Source organism: Aedes aegypti, chromosome 3 (genome assembly GCF_002204515.2).
Source record: "Aedes aegypti strain LVP_AGWG chromosome 3, AaegL5.0 Primary Assembly, whole genome shotgun sequence".
NCBI classification, from domain to species: domain Eukaryota; kingdom Metazoa; phylum Arthropoda; class Insecta; order Diptera; family Culicidae; genus Aedes; species Aedes aegypti.
Genome location: NC_035109.1, coordinates 346,130,513 through 346,145,924, shown reverse-complemented (window position 1 = coordinate 346,145,924; position 15,412 = coordinate 346,130,513). Strand labels below are relative to the sequence as shown.

The 15,412-nt window shown below is 37.3% G+C and overlaps 1 protein-coding gene across 4 annotated transcripts in view; it reads right to left on the bottom strand.

The window, feature by feature from the left end:
- The window catches only part of LOC5566044 (uncharacterized protein DDB_G0271670), a 201,655-nt gene that overhangs the window by 185,173 nt on the left and 1,070 nt on the right, over positions 1-15,412 (bottom strand). For 3 of the 4 annotated variants that reach the window (XM_021855762.1, XM_021855763.1, XM_021855765.1), the window contains exon 2: positions 14,681-15,223. The gene's annotated coding sequence lies outside the window, so the exon portion shown is untranslated. Of the gene's footprint in view, positions 1-14,680; positions 15,255-15,412 lie in introns of those variants that run through there. The other variant, XM_021855764.1, reaches the window with a different exon arrangement.

The window sequence follows — 15,412 nt, the reverse complement described above, 5'->3', positions numbered from 1 at the left end:
GAAAAATGATCCATTTTCCTTATAATAATAACTCATATGCACCTAATCTGGCCACGGTACTCCTTATTTGGCCATTCTCATAAGAAATCAATCTGCTTTTTTTCAGGCTTGTTGGAACAATATGTTCTAATGTTTTTAATATTAATCATCTTTCATTCAACGATTCTAGGTCAAATCACCGAGTTTTTTCATGATGTCTTATATTATTTTTTTTATATATTTTAAATTATTGTACTTAATTTGATTACATAACAATTATTTCATTGAATCATATAACATGGGTGATATTGGGAGGGTGCATCAAGGCATCATTGAAGTTACAACTGGACAATGGAGTGGAGTGCCAGCCGGAGTCAAGGGTTGAAGTAACCGTAACATCCTTGTAGATGGGTTCTTCTATGCCAACAGTTGTAATGGATTTGACGCGCCCTTCTTACAACAAACCATCCCGTGGATAACTTGACAGGTATTGCAAATTTAATTATACTTTCCGTTGGATCATATTATTGGAAGGAGATTCTCTATTTCCCGCGGGTTTCGCGTAAGTGTCTCTGCTTACGGGTCCGCCACACCCCATTTTGGCCCTTCATACAATAGTATGTTGAATTCAGTTTGATAATGAAAATTGACTTTACTGAAAAGTGGAACCGCATGCAGAGCAAGACTCAAGCTAGGATGGTGGCTACCTACATACATACATACTCTCATAAGAAATCAATGTGATTGGCCAATTGAGAAACTGAAACTAATTCTCTGGCCGATTTTCTCACCAACAAGATTTTCAATGCGAAAAAATGGTTTCAGCTCATTTCCGATATTTTTCATACATTATATGGATTGAAAGCTAGCGTTTGACATATTTGTAGCTAATTTTTAAAGAAATTTCCACATAGACAGGCCAAAACCGGTGCTTTTATCCTAAGTACTTTTAAGAATATCGAGACATAAACATATCAGTAAATCCTGATATTTTTGATCTCAAATATCAAAAACAAATCAGGATGCTACAGAGCAAATTCAAAATCATGACATTTCCTACTAGATCAGGACGGATAGTCACCCTAACACCGACTGGTGAGATGGTTTAGGAAATTCGCCGAAGGAAATCTTCTTCACACGATCATCCGCGGTACAAATTGATGACCATCGGTTCCCGAAGCCGGGTAAGGCAAGCAGCGGCAGGGACGCGGCGCGCGACTTTCTTCTTTCTCGCTGGTTTCTCTTCGGATCAGCTCTTTTTTTACGCAAACCTCCGTTCGGAGCGCGCGCTGTTGCAACGGGATAGAGGAGGAACACAGGTAGAAAATGAGAAAGTTTCACTTCATCATCGCCGATGCCGCCGCGGCCGTAGTCAGTGTAAGTAACAACCACTAACACCACGATAAGCGCGTCTGGTCCGCCGTCGTCGCTCGTTGCACAAAAGGGGGGAGATGCCGCCGATAGTGGAGCTCTTTGGGGCCTGACAGCTGGACGAAAAGATGATGGTCAGTAATGTTGCCTGTATTTTCAGTTTTTCTCTTTTTTTTCTTGTGATAGGACCGACTGATCGGGCTGGAACGAAAAATGGGCTTTTGTTTCACTTTGTGACGGAATGGGTAACATAGGGCAGCAGATTTGTAATGTTTATTTTAATTTCTCTTTGCACTACATAATGGCTCTTCGGGGGGAGAGATGGAGCCGTACGGGTAGCCTAGGGAGGGAAGAGCTTTTGGGTATGGTTTGGATATTTTTGATTAGCAAGTCGTCTGATAGCCAATTCGGAGACGTCCGGTGTGAATGATATTAGAGTGAAGATTACTGGACTTCCAGTTTATCATTCACAAAATTATGCACGTCAAGACAAAGAAAGACTTTCAATCGATATTTATGAGAGCGATCTCTCTGATACAAGCTCTTTATACTCGAAGTCTATAAAGTTGCGCAGCTCAGTCTTAGATTGTGAACTGTAGTAATCCATCATATCCTAACCGCCAAAAAGACTTCTATTTAATCTGCAAGGATTCAATCATGACTCGATAACAATTTGCCTCATAAAAATTTGTTCAAAAATTCCTTTCATGTTCTGTGTAGATATTATTGAGGCATTAAATTACTAAATTCATTAGCCTCTTGAACTGGATGTATTTTTTTATTTTAATTCAAATAGTTTCGCTCTTCTGAGAAAAGCTAATATTTTTCCTTCTGTTTTCTGTCATTCTTCAAAATGTTTTTCATTGATGTTGCTAATCCTTTTTTATCTCTGATAATTCTAAACTGAATACAATGAATCAGAATACGTTTAGGCTTTTTACTTCTTGACACATGATGCCGATTCGAGGTGACTTTTTATCGAGTATGTGTCCTTTGGTGAGTCGGCTGTGCCCTGTACGACACCTATTTAATCATTTTTGTTCTGTGCGTGTTGGTTTTTCAATCCATTGTGGGCTGAATTACCCTAAGCTGATTTGCTGTTGATTCATTCCCTACTATTGAATGCCAGTAAAGAAAAATGAATCACTTAATTGGATCTCCTATGACTATTTCCAAAACGTCTTCAACCCACCAACAATCAGAAAGCGCAACGCCCAAGGCCAGTTCAAACCGCCCATCCAAACGAAGTGTTTTTCTCCACATTTAATTCATAAAACATTTGGAAATCTTGGTCACAAATGCGACGGCGCGAAACGATGATTCAAGCGTCTAAAACCGAAAAAAATACATAAACTGCCCTTTGGTACGTCATCCTACCTAAAATACATTCAGTTGCTTCGGATTTTGAAATTCCTCCCAGTCCCATTCGACTGGTGAAACCATTGCCACCACCAATGCAATAAGGGCTCCACACGACATTTGAAGGCAATATCTTCGTCCAGTTACTTTTATCGTGTTGACTAGTCTAAGCTCAACTATACCGCTGCACAGTGGTGAGCACCCATTAAAAGTCGGACAAAACCTAAAATATTGTCCATTTATCACATCTAACAACAACAACAATTTATAATTTCAATTAGGGTTGAAAAATAAAATGTATAAAAAAATGTTCTCAAACCTATGTAGCTGTGCGATTGTGAAGGCTATAAGAAATGTATCAAACAAGCAATTGTATTTCAAGCGTGTGCTGGAATAAGGGCGTAAGTCGCATGATCGATTTCTATTCATCGATCCTCTCTTCTGTGAATAAAAGTGACAAGATGCAAATTTGCCAGCATTTTCCACCTTAGGACGCAAGATTGGATCACTGCCAAGCGGTCTGCAGTGAAAAAATGCTAACAAATTTGCATCTTGTCACTTTTATTTACAGAAGAGAGGATCGATGAAGAGAAATCGATCATGTGACTTACGCCCTTATTCTAGCACACGCTTGATTTGATAAATAACCATTAAACTTTTAACGAAATCTTGTTTTCATCTAATAACCAAAAAGATCAGATTCTTACAACTACTTTGACATTTTTACCATTCAAAATCCAAGTTGAAATCTATGGACGTGTCATAAATTCAGAAAACAAAGAAAATGGTTTTTGGACTTAAACCAACACAAAGCATTAGAAAATTGAGTAAACGTGTTGTTTGAAAAATTTAGATAAGACATAGGATCCAATTTTCGTTGATTTGAATGAAAATTTTACTTTTCCTTAGTTTGAGTACTCGAAGCTCAAGCAAAATATTTTGAACAAGAAATTTTGATACAAATTTTTGAGATTCTGTCCGGCTTTCCACCTCTGTGCACCGCCGTCGCCACGGTCCAGCTCCTATTCAGTTACAAATTTTGCGTTTTGGACAATTGCCGCCCACTTGGACGGCGACGACGTCGAGAGGGACCGACCGGTTCACATTTCGATTTCGACAAAAGTCGGCCCAATTTGGATGCACTCATTAATTATTTATTTGTTTTATTCGGTCGTTGGCTATGCGCTGGCAAAGCTGACGATGGACGCGGTGCGCGGTCGGTGAGTTTCCCTACTCGTGGGCTTATTTTTCACCAATAATTTTTCATCGCGACAGCAGATTCCCTTCCGTGCCTTTGCGCCCATTGCTGAGCTCGGTGTATTGTGGCGAACTGCTGGACTGTTGAGCTTTGCGGTGCGGTGTGGTATGTCACAATGAGGTTTTATTTTGATTCGCTGTTTTCACATATTTTTTTCGGGGTTGGACTATAGTGAAACGGTTTTGCTGACCACAGCGGGACCGTTGTGACGTTGGGTGTTGTTGATTGAACGGTCAGCGCACTACGGACCCGGAGAGTATGCCGGAGGATGAGATATATAAACGGGGTCTGTTTCTAATCTAATCTAATCTAATCTAAGCGCTTCCACAGCCAATATTGAAAAGCATCCTGGAAATGCTTAAAATTTTTCAGGTATTTTCTTGACAGCATTAATATTTGCAGAATATTCACAGGCCCACTGTACAGACTTTGGGGTTAAAGATAATTGATAAATATCATGACGATCAGGTTATTCACGCATGAATAAACTGATAGCCAGAATATTTTCAATTCAGAAAGGAAGAAACGGGGACAACCGTACCGACCGTTTCGATTCAGGGTTAAAGGTAAAATCGTTGAGAGTGGCGTTGCTAAGAAAGTTATCGCACACTCCATTGTTCTCCTGGGCTGGGATATAGGCATTTCTTCCTCATGTCCTGTCCCTAGAGCCTTTTTCCTCATCTGTAGAGCCTTTTAACCACTGCTTCCATTATTTAGGAGCCTTGGTTTAAGCGCCTTTGCTCGCTCTCAAAAATGATATGAAAGATTATTTTACCCCTTTCCCATTATGCAGAAATTGAAACAGTCTCTTATAAACCAAAACAAATGTGCAAAATCATCATTATTATAACAAATAAAGTTTAAATTGAAAATCTCTCACCAAGTTCCTTAAGTAGCTTCCACAATATGGCACTGGTGCAGCTACAGAAGCCTTCTGATGAAGTTTACACTGCAGCAGCAGCAGCAGCTGAATCTTTCTTGATTTTCTCGGTCACTTCTGTCGTAAGCTTCAATGCTAAATTCAAACTCTCCAAGGAACTGCAACCGCGAGCCTTAGTAATCTTCAGGGAAGTCAGCTCCAAAATTCTGTCCATCCGCTCAATCGTAATTCAGGACGGGAATACCAACTTCTATCGTTCATTGCGATAAACATTTCCAAACAAAGAACAAATTTCGTTCACGATTTACTTCTATATACAAATTTTGGAATAGCTTCTTTATTCACCATTTTCACGGATGAAGACCACTTTTTTACTCGAGAAACTCACTAATTTCACTATATCTTCATGCTTGTACGCAACCCGATTTTACTTGCGGTGGTCAGCCGATTTAAAATTACCAGAGAACGAGCAAAATCGTGACAGAAAACGAAAAGCAGCCAACCCCGCGCACCGCTTGTTGCGATCAAGTCAGATATCTAAACGGGGTCTGTTTTGACGGGAATTAAAGTATTAAGAAGATGAATTCATATAAATTTAGTATGAATTTTGTTAATTGTGGTCATAAAATACTTAAAAAGTTTGAATTGATCATGTTAAACATTATGATTGGCGGGAATAGACGGAGAATTCGCCCATTATTTAGTAATGATAAGGGCCTTCCTAAGCTGAGTGGTTAGAGTCCGCGGCTACAAAACAAAGCCATGCTAAAGGTGTCTCGGTTCGATTCCCGGTCGGTCCAGGATCTTTTCGTAATGAATATTTACTTGACTTCCTTGGACATAAAGTATCATCGTACCTGCTAAACGATATACGAATGCGAAAATGGCAACTCTGGCAAAGAAAGCTCTCAGTTAATAACTGTGGTAGTGCTCATAAGAACACTAAGCTGAGAAGCAGCCTCTGTCCTAGTTAGGACGTTAATGCCAAGAAGAGAAGTAGAAGAAGAAGATGGCACAAATCTGTTTAAGATCCTAGCATTCCTTCTGTCTCAAATTTCTAATTAATCTGGGAAGATGGCTTTGGTGGAAAAAAGAACAACATATTCCAATATCTAAAAAAATCCTAATTAAGCGAACACTCTTTACTTATGTCATAAAAAATCTGTTGACTCATCTCTTTTCCAAAATTTTATAAGCCCTTGAATTTTCTTGTATATTACTCATGTCCAACGTCCTTAGAAAGTTCTTCTAGGTATTTTTGGATGTTCTGACGATAATGACAAAAACCACTCCAAAATTCAAAGAATTTGAACCGCATACCATTCCATTTCAGTGGATGCGGTTCAAATTTTATTCAGATATGGCCGTAATCCTACGCTTCGCAAAGTATTGAGTAGCTACTCAGTTCCGCAAGCAACCACAGGTCATCATTAAAAATTACTGGTTCGATGAAGATTATTAGAGAGTGACGTACGTGAAGTATGCCGCAAGGACCCGTATGTTAATGGCCGCTATCTGGTTTAATTCAGTAACAGCGTAGCAAGAGCAGAAGGGAAACTTTTTCAAGGGGGAAAAGGAATTTTTCAAGCGATTTCTCATGTTTCCTCAGAGATTTCTCCAGGATCTCTTCCGGAAACTGCTCCAAAGGTTCTTCCAGAAATATCTTTTTGGGTTTCTTCAGGAATTCCTACAAGCATTACACCAAAACAACTTCTTCTAGAATCACTATAGACATTACTCCAGAAGCCCCTCCACGAATTCCTCCAAAGATATTTGCAGGGTTTTCCCCAGGTTTGAAATTCCTACAGGTATCATTCCGGAGATTATTTTGGGAAGTAAGAAAACAATTCTAGTAGAATAATAAATCTTCGTACTGTTTAATGAAATACCTAAAATAAATGGTATAATATTAAATTCGGATTTTCATTTATTTAATTGTAGGAGGAATTACTATATGATTTGGCAAAATAATCCATGAGGGAATTTCTAGTAAAATCACTGAAAAATTTCCTGCAAAATTACTGAAGGTCTCCTTGACGATTTTCTTATACAAATCTCTAAAGGGGTCGTCCATAAGCTACGTTGACATTTAAGAGGGGGACCAATGATTACGGCCCATACAAATTTTAAAATTATTGTGTGTAAAAAAACCGATATGGGGGAGGGAGTGCGTCTGAAACAACGTGATGAATTGACATCTCCAAAGGGAACTGTGGAGTATTTTTTTGCTGGAATTGAATCACTTGAATAAATCTATGGTAGTATTCTTAATAAATTTCCCAAGAAACTTTTGAACAAAAAAAAAAAACTGATAGGTTTGCGAGATAAATGAACATATTTGGAGGAACTCGAGAAGGAAAACCTGGAGACATATTTGGAGGAAAGTCTTTGCACTAAGAGATTGGGAGGTCGAGAGAAAGCAATATCGCGTGAAAATTTTCATCATGAAAGAAATACAAGTATACTTATTAACACGACAATAATTTTCTAATCATAAACTTATCGATAATGTTTAGTATAGAAGGTGAAGAATTACCTGCTTCGCCACTTCCATTCTATAATTCACTTTGGCTTGTGAAGTTTTTCTCGGCCAAATTGTCTGAAACATTGCAATAAGAAGCACTTCAATATGCAATGTTGTGGCTAAAAAAATCGAATTCTGCCAGTACCACTTCGAAATTCTTCCACAGGGTTTAAGGTATTTTTTCAAATTATCTTCCGATAACTTCCAAAATATTACCAGAGATTTCTTCAGAAATGCTTTTATTAAATCTTTCAGGGGTTTTATCAACAATTTATTCAGGATTTGTGGAAAAGTAATTCTCCTGGTTCCAGTAATTCATTTAGGGACTCCTTGTGTATTTTTTATAGAAATTCCTCTAAGTATTCTAGCAGTAATTATACCAGAAATTCTTCCAGTATTCCTCCCGATATTTTTAGAGGATATTTCCATTATATGTTTTTAATTTATTGCAGCCACGTAGGACTATTTCAAACAATGCGCAAGGCAATTGACTGCGTCTTCGTCTGAGTTTGTTGAAAAAAATTGAGTATTGCTAAACATGTTACCGGGAACTCTTTAAGGGCCGCTCTGCATATAAAAAGACAAAAAAAAACTTTCAAACTGAATGCATTAATAAGTTATACCTATCTATATCAAAGAGGAATTAATTTATCACATAAAAATCGAGAGATAAAGGAAGTTTATATAATGTTATATACATGTTCGTTTATATAAAACCATTTTGATAGAAATTTCTCCAAGATTATTTCTACAGTAATTCCTGCAGCGATTTCCACAGGGATTCAACAAAGGATTTCGTCAGAGATTCATCCACGATTTATTCCTAATATTTCTCTAGGATAAACTTTAGATCGCAATAATCTTACTTAGATTGGTTCCAATAGAGCTCCAGGAATTCATCCAGAAGTTGCTTTAGAGATTCAACAAGTTTCTCTTACACAAGACGGAATTCCTATAGGAATGCTTCCAGTCATTCCTCCAGTAAAATGTTCGCTGGAATTCCTCCTAAAATTTATCCAATGAATCCTCCAAGGTTTACTTAAGAGATTCTATCAGGGATTCTTCAAGAGATTTCTCATGGTATTCTTCAGAAATTCTTCATGATATTCTTGATAAATTCTCCAAGAAACTCCTCCAAGGATTCTTCTAGGGAAACCTATATAGATATTCTTGCCGAAATGTCCCCAAGAATGTCTCCAAGAACTTCTCCAAATATTTCTCCAGAAATTCCGTGTCTTTATAAAAGTACAGAAGCAGTTGATTAGAGTCGTAAAAAAATAAGGGTTTATCTATAGAAAAATGCATTACTCATTTGTTGGAATTACCAATATAAGTTTTGAAATCATTTTGAATTTTAGGTTGTTATTCCTAATCGTCTCTCGTTTATCTTCCGGTGAAGTTGAGATGAGGTTTTTTCAAAAGGCAGATATAAAATTTCTTTAGTGGCCGCAGCTTACTGCATAAAGTTCACTTCGCTAATCGCTACAGGAATAACTTCCTAATGTTTTTCCAGGGAAAATTTTGCTGGAAACTCTAAGTTTTCACTGAAAAAGTCTCTGGAGGGATACCCGGGGAAATCCATGAAAAAATCCTTTGAACAATTTTTTTGAGGATTCTATGTAGATTTTTTCTGAATTAATCTGGAGAAATCCATGAACAAATCTCTGGGGAAATTTTTGGAGTAATCACTTGAGTCAAAACTCCTAGAAACAGGGATCTAAATGCCTGGGAAATATTTAAATTTATATCTGAAAATGAAGAAGAATAAGTTGAGACAAATCGGTTGTTAACAATATACTTTGATAACAGCAACAGCAGCAGTGACATTTTGACTATCAATAACTAAATCAAACATTACCTTCTACGACCATCAGTTATGTAACCACAGACATGTTTGCTCGAACTGTGTAATACATGAGCGATCAGTTCGTTCTTACAGCACCTCGAACAGTTCGCGCGAATATTGAACGATTTTTTTGAACGCAGTTCGTTTTTTTGTTTGAAGTTCGTGCATTGCACGCTCTGTGTAATCAAATCTTGAGGATGGGTTTGATTATAACCTTCACCAATACGATGATTTAGCAGGTTCTTCAAGAATTTAATCTCAGATGTCTCAAGAAATCTTATAGTAACTTGTCCAGAAATTTCATCTGGAATACTTTCAAGGATTGATTCTGTACATTTCTAGAAATTTCTCTTCCAATTCTCCCAAAGATTTTTCAAAAGATGCTTAGAGGATTTTCTCCAGGAAATCCTTAAGCACTCCAACGATAATTTTTGCAGGCATAAACCCGATTTTTATCCATAGACTATACCGGAAGTTCCTCCAGATAGTTTTTCACTAATTAACTAATTCACTAACTTTCACTTTCAACCGAAGTCTACCGTTGTTACTCTAGGAGATCTTACAACGATTTGTTTGAGATGATCTAAACGTAAATCTTGGAGGATATATAAAAAAAACGATGGTAGAATCACAGTATAAAATCCTGGAGGACTTGGCCCTTCCTTCTTAAAGAATCTTTTCAGAAATTCTTGATGGAATCTTCTAGGTAATTTCTATAGTTATCTTTGGGAATATCTAGGTCATACACTTGAGATGTCTTTTCCAGCTTCTCATGCGTTACCTTTTTATGATTCTCAGTATTCTGATTTTTTCATAAAATAATTATAATATTATCGATAATTTATGGACGCAGAAATGTCCCCGGTTAAGCATTTTTCATATAAATGAATATTACCGATAGCCAGTTATCCAAATGAAAGTTATCGAAAAGACTGTGATAATATGTTTTCATCTGTAGAACCGGATCAGATCAATCATTGAGATTCCCACTCGTTCATTATCCAACTAAATTTAGCAGCATAAACCTAAACTGACGATGAGCTGATCCAGTTGTTGAACATATCTGACTTAATCACGGAATTCCGATTACCTACCAAGTTAAACCGTAAATTAGGATTTTGGCGTTGTTCAGTAGAATATGAAAATTATTACTAAACATCAGCAATTTTCAATTCATAAGCTGAAGATTCGGTATTTTCTATAATTTACAATTCATACCAAGCATAAAAAATACCGAACAAGCAAACAGTGGTTGAGTGTGTAATGTCACGAGGAATTACATTTTTTTTTTCTAATAATAAGAGGAATGTCCAGCCTGATTCTATGATGAAGAATCATTTTCTTATCTCCTTTTTTCTTTTAGGTTACGTTTTGTTTTTCTGATTTCTGTTTGGTTTCTTTTTGGTTCCTGTCGTCTGGTCTCTTTTTTCAAGCTGGAAGTCTCTTACGTTCCTATATTCAAGGCACAAACACTACCGGCCTAACAGAGTGATTGAAAGAGTAATTTTAAAAATAAATATGTAAATAATTAAGTCCTAATAATTGATCTGCATCTGTATAAATATACATTGCATTCGAACCTAGTCCTAAACTTCGTTGAGAAAGCTTTCGTTACAGTTGGAAAAGTCATGTTAGAATGTCGTTAGAAATTTAGGTAAAAAGATGACACTCTACTTGTTTATACAAATCATTTTTGAATCTTTCTTAATCTGTTTTTTTTTCATATTTTGTTAGTAGGTAATTTTGTTTGATTTATTTTTGGATAAATTGCTCCCATTATTTCGAATTTATTAAAAAACATGAATCTTTCAAAATATATGATGCGGTTCCAAAAAGTATGTACTAGTGCATTGATTCTAATTATTCATCAAGTTTAACTATAAATATTAGTGGGGACTCCTGCCATGCCCCCTTCGGCCCCCTAGGCTCCCCCGTAAATGTGACCCTGGGTAGGCAACTTTGTGGAAGAACATGAAAGCGCTAGCTGCATGAAGTGGCGGAAGATCTGCGAACCATAAACGTTCCAGGTATAAAAACAGTTCAAAATGTTTATGCTGATATCCAAAATATTTATGATTTTTGACAGAAACTCTTCAATTTCTGTCACAAACATATCAATAAGATATTGCTAGTTTCAATTTGACAAAAAAATCATTTTATACATCAGATTTAAGAAAGTAACATATACTTACGAGAGAATCAAGAGTGTGTCATAATTGATTCTAAAATTATATTCAAAGCGAGTCATGTGTTAGCATGAGCATGTCATACATGAAATTTGAGAGGCAGAACTTAAATGAATTTTCTGTAGTGTGAGTTTACCAACACTGAATGTTGGGTAATGAACCAAGAATCTGAGTTAAACTTGAATAATCAAAATGAGTCAATGTATCCATCGAAAGTGAGTGAATCAACTCTCAAACTGAGTCGAGAAGGAGTTGCAAAGAGATCGAGTGTAATCTGGGATGAAAGCAGCTCGAATAGGAGGATTATTTAATTTGCTTTTATCCCTGAATCGAAGAAAATATTTGATATCTATTAGGGTGAATGCACTGTTTGTCATAGCATGAATGTTCACCACAGTTGTTTTTAATTAGTTCTGCGCTACAAATAGCATAGTGAAAAGTGAAATGTTTGCAGAAAAACAATTTTTTCTCAGTGTTTAGCTCCCTTTCACTATATGTGGACGTTGATTTATTGAAAAAAGGATCTCATTTTCCATTAACTGTTACTGTATATAGCGTTTATTATCAACAAACGGTTTGAATATATATATATATATATATATATATATATATATATATATATATATATATATATATATATATATATATATATATATATATATATATATATATATATATATATATATATATATATATATATATCTATATATATATATATATATATATATATATATATATATATATATATATATATATATATATATATATATATATATATATATATATATATATATATATATATATATATATATATATATATATATATATATATATATATATATATATATACATATATATATTCCATTTTTTTGCATGGGCGTTGGATTTTCACCGCCAAAAATCACAGTGAATAATAATCTGGAGTGAACAACCGTTTAGTATTGGCAAATGTGAAGTACAGTGAGAGGCAAAATAAAGTGCCCACCTTACCAGTTTTCGAATTTCTCTCATTGATTTGGTTCAAATTAAAGTTAACACACCTAAATCTTTTGTGATATTTTATTTTTGATGTTCTTTTAAAGTTGCACTTACGAAATTTTGATTAAAAAAAGAATTTTACTTAAAGAAAAAGAAAATCAATTTGTATTGAAAAAAAAGTAGTGACAAAAATAAGTGCCCACTTCCTTCTTGGCCCCAGAAAAGATGATTTAAGAAAAATAAAAAGCAATTTAATAGTTAATGTGTCCTCCTTTGGCCTTAAGGACTTGCTGGAGGCTCTTCGGCATGCTTTTCACCAGGTTTTGTAGGTGTTGTGGATCTAGTTCTTCCCAGGCGCGCTCCAAGGCTTCAAAATAATTATTTTTGTTGGTAACACCAGTTTTTTCAACCCTAGCATCGAGAATCGCCCACAAATTCTCGATGGGGTTGAGGTCTGGGCTTTGTGGAGGCCATTCCAGCGGTTTAATCCGACAAGACCGGAAGAAAGACTTGGTCTTCTTTCCAGTATGCTTCGGGTCGTTGTTCTAGAGAAATATGAATTTCTCTTCAAGGCCCGTCTGGATCAGCGAAACCTCCAGATTTTCCAGCAAGATGTTAATGTAGGAATCTGCCGTCATTATTCCGTCGATTTTCACGACGCTTCCTACTCCACTCCATGAAAAACACCCCCAGACCATCACATTTCATCACATCACACTTCCATGCGTCACCGTTCCTTGGATGTGGCGCTCCTGAAGCTCGAGCTGTCTAACCGAGAGCGGCGGGCTCGTGTGTGATGCAGAGCACCACATCCAAGGAACGGTGAAGCATGGAGGAGGAAATGTGATGGTCTGGGGGTGTTTTTCATGGAGTGGAGTAGAAAACCTCGTGAAAATCGACGGAATAATGATGGCAGATTCCTACATTAACATCTTGCTGGAAAATCTGGAGGTTTCGCTGATCCAGACGGGCCTTGAAGAGAAATTCATATTTCTCTAGAACAACGACCCGAAGCATACTGGAAAGAAGACCAAGTCTTTTTTCCGGTCTTGTCGGATTAAACCGCTGGAATGGCCTCCACAAAGCCCAGACCTCAACCCCATCGAGAATTTGTGGGCGATTCTCGATGCCAGGGTTGAAAAAACTGGTGTTACCAACAAAAATAATTATTTTGAAGCCTTGGAGCGCGCCTGGGAAGAACTAGATCCACAACACCTACAAAACCTGGTGAAAAGCATGCCGAAGAGCCTCCAGCAAGTCCTTAAGGCCAAAGGAGGACACATTAACTATTAAATTGCTTTTTATTTTTCTTAAATCATCTTTTCTGGGGCCAAGAAGGAAGTGGGCACTTATTTTTGTCACTACTTTTTTTTCAATACAAATTGATTTTCTTTTTCTTTAAGTAAAATTCTTTTTTTTATCAAAATTTCGTAAGTGCAACTTTAAAAGAACATCAAAAATAAAATATCACAAAAGATTTAGGTGTGTTAACTTTAATTTGAACCAAATCAATGAGAGAAATTCGAAAACTGGTAAGGTGGGCACTTTATTTTGCCTCTCACTGTACATATACTCCATACTCCTAAATTCATTCCACCAGAGCCTTATTCTGTAAGACTCGTTGATACAATCGCATCGCAATTCTAAACTAGTTGATCTGTTCAAGCGACCTAATAACTAACTGCTAGTGATTCATCTTGATTCTTAAGTAGTTCATTCCTTACTGCGTGTAGCTAGTCTAACAAATTACCGCGCGCACTAGTTTTGCTCGCATCCCACCCGTCGTTCAGCACAGCACAAGCACATAGTGCGACTCGAGTACGAGCGAATCCAGAACTAGGTCGGTCATTCCTGCCTCAGCTTCACTTTCACTTCTGCAAAACTCTTGCTCTCTCTCCCGCTCTATGCTATCGACGTCAGTCTTCCACATTTCCAGCTAACTCGAACGAAATTTGCCTAGTGTTGCTTGTCGTTTGTTCTTATGTCGTCAACAAAAAGCGAATCCAAGACTTCTAACTAGATGCTAAGAAGACCGATTTTTTCCGGTTGCTCAGGATCACGTATACACCCGGCAAGTCACGCTACAAGGACGAAGGAGATGGGAATCAAAACAGATTCCCCAGTTTATGAGTTCTTTTCGCGTGGGAAAGAGATGAACTCGTCGGTCGGTGAAACGTGTCACCCCTGAGGAAGACCCCAATCGATATCGAGGGCGGTTGGAGTGAAGCGTTTCAGGAGGACTTCGTCCGGATATTCAGGAAAACCCTTTAAATGATTCAATAGAATATTAACTACGCACCTTATTGAAATCTGCGATTCCCGGTGGTTGGCAGGATACCGCTTCTCGAGACACACACACTGGCACTGGGCAAAGTGTCCGTTAGGTCCGGGAGTTAGGGCCCGGAGGGGTCCACGTGGCGTGCGGTATGTGTGTAAGGTGGCGTACGCGCGGGGCACAGGGGGCTGAAAGCTCTCCGTCCTTCGACGACAGTGTGTCCTATGCGCGCGGAGTTTCTCTCGCTCGGGTGAGGATTACGAAAATTGGTGTTCCACAACAAGCTATGTTGTAATGTCGGTCGAGATCTGAACCACCACTGATGGTGCACGAACGCATACGCACATACGCATGCACACACACAAACACAGGTTCGGCTACTGGATATCACTGATTTTATTTTTTCCACTGGCGAGGTTGGATATTTCTTCACACTTGGATTTCGAAATCCTGTTTTGATATCAGTATAGTTGAGGAATCTATAGTACGCGACTTGAGGTCAAAGGGTTTCTCCGGATAGAATTGTGTCACTGGATATTTCTCCTTCTCTCTCGCGATTGCTTTTTCCTTTTGGGAGGATTCTCTTCCTTTCACTTAACTGCCCATAACCGCATATTTGTAACATTCGACAAAAGTAGGCATTGAGTAAATGGGATACCAAGTGTGCATTTCATTGCAGTATGTGAGGAAACTAAAATTTCTAAAAATCACTAAGAAATCAAAAGTGCTTATTTGAGGCTGAAATTTTGTACAACT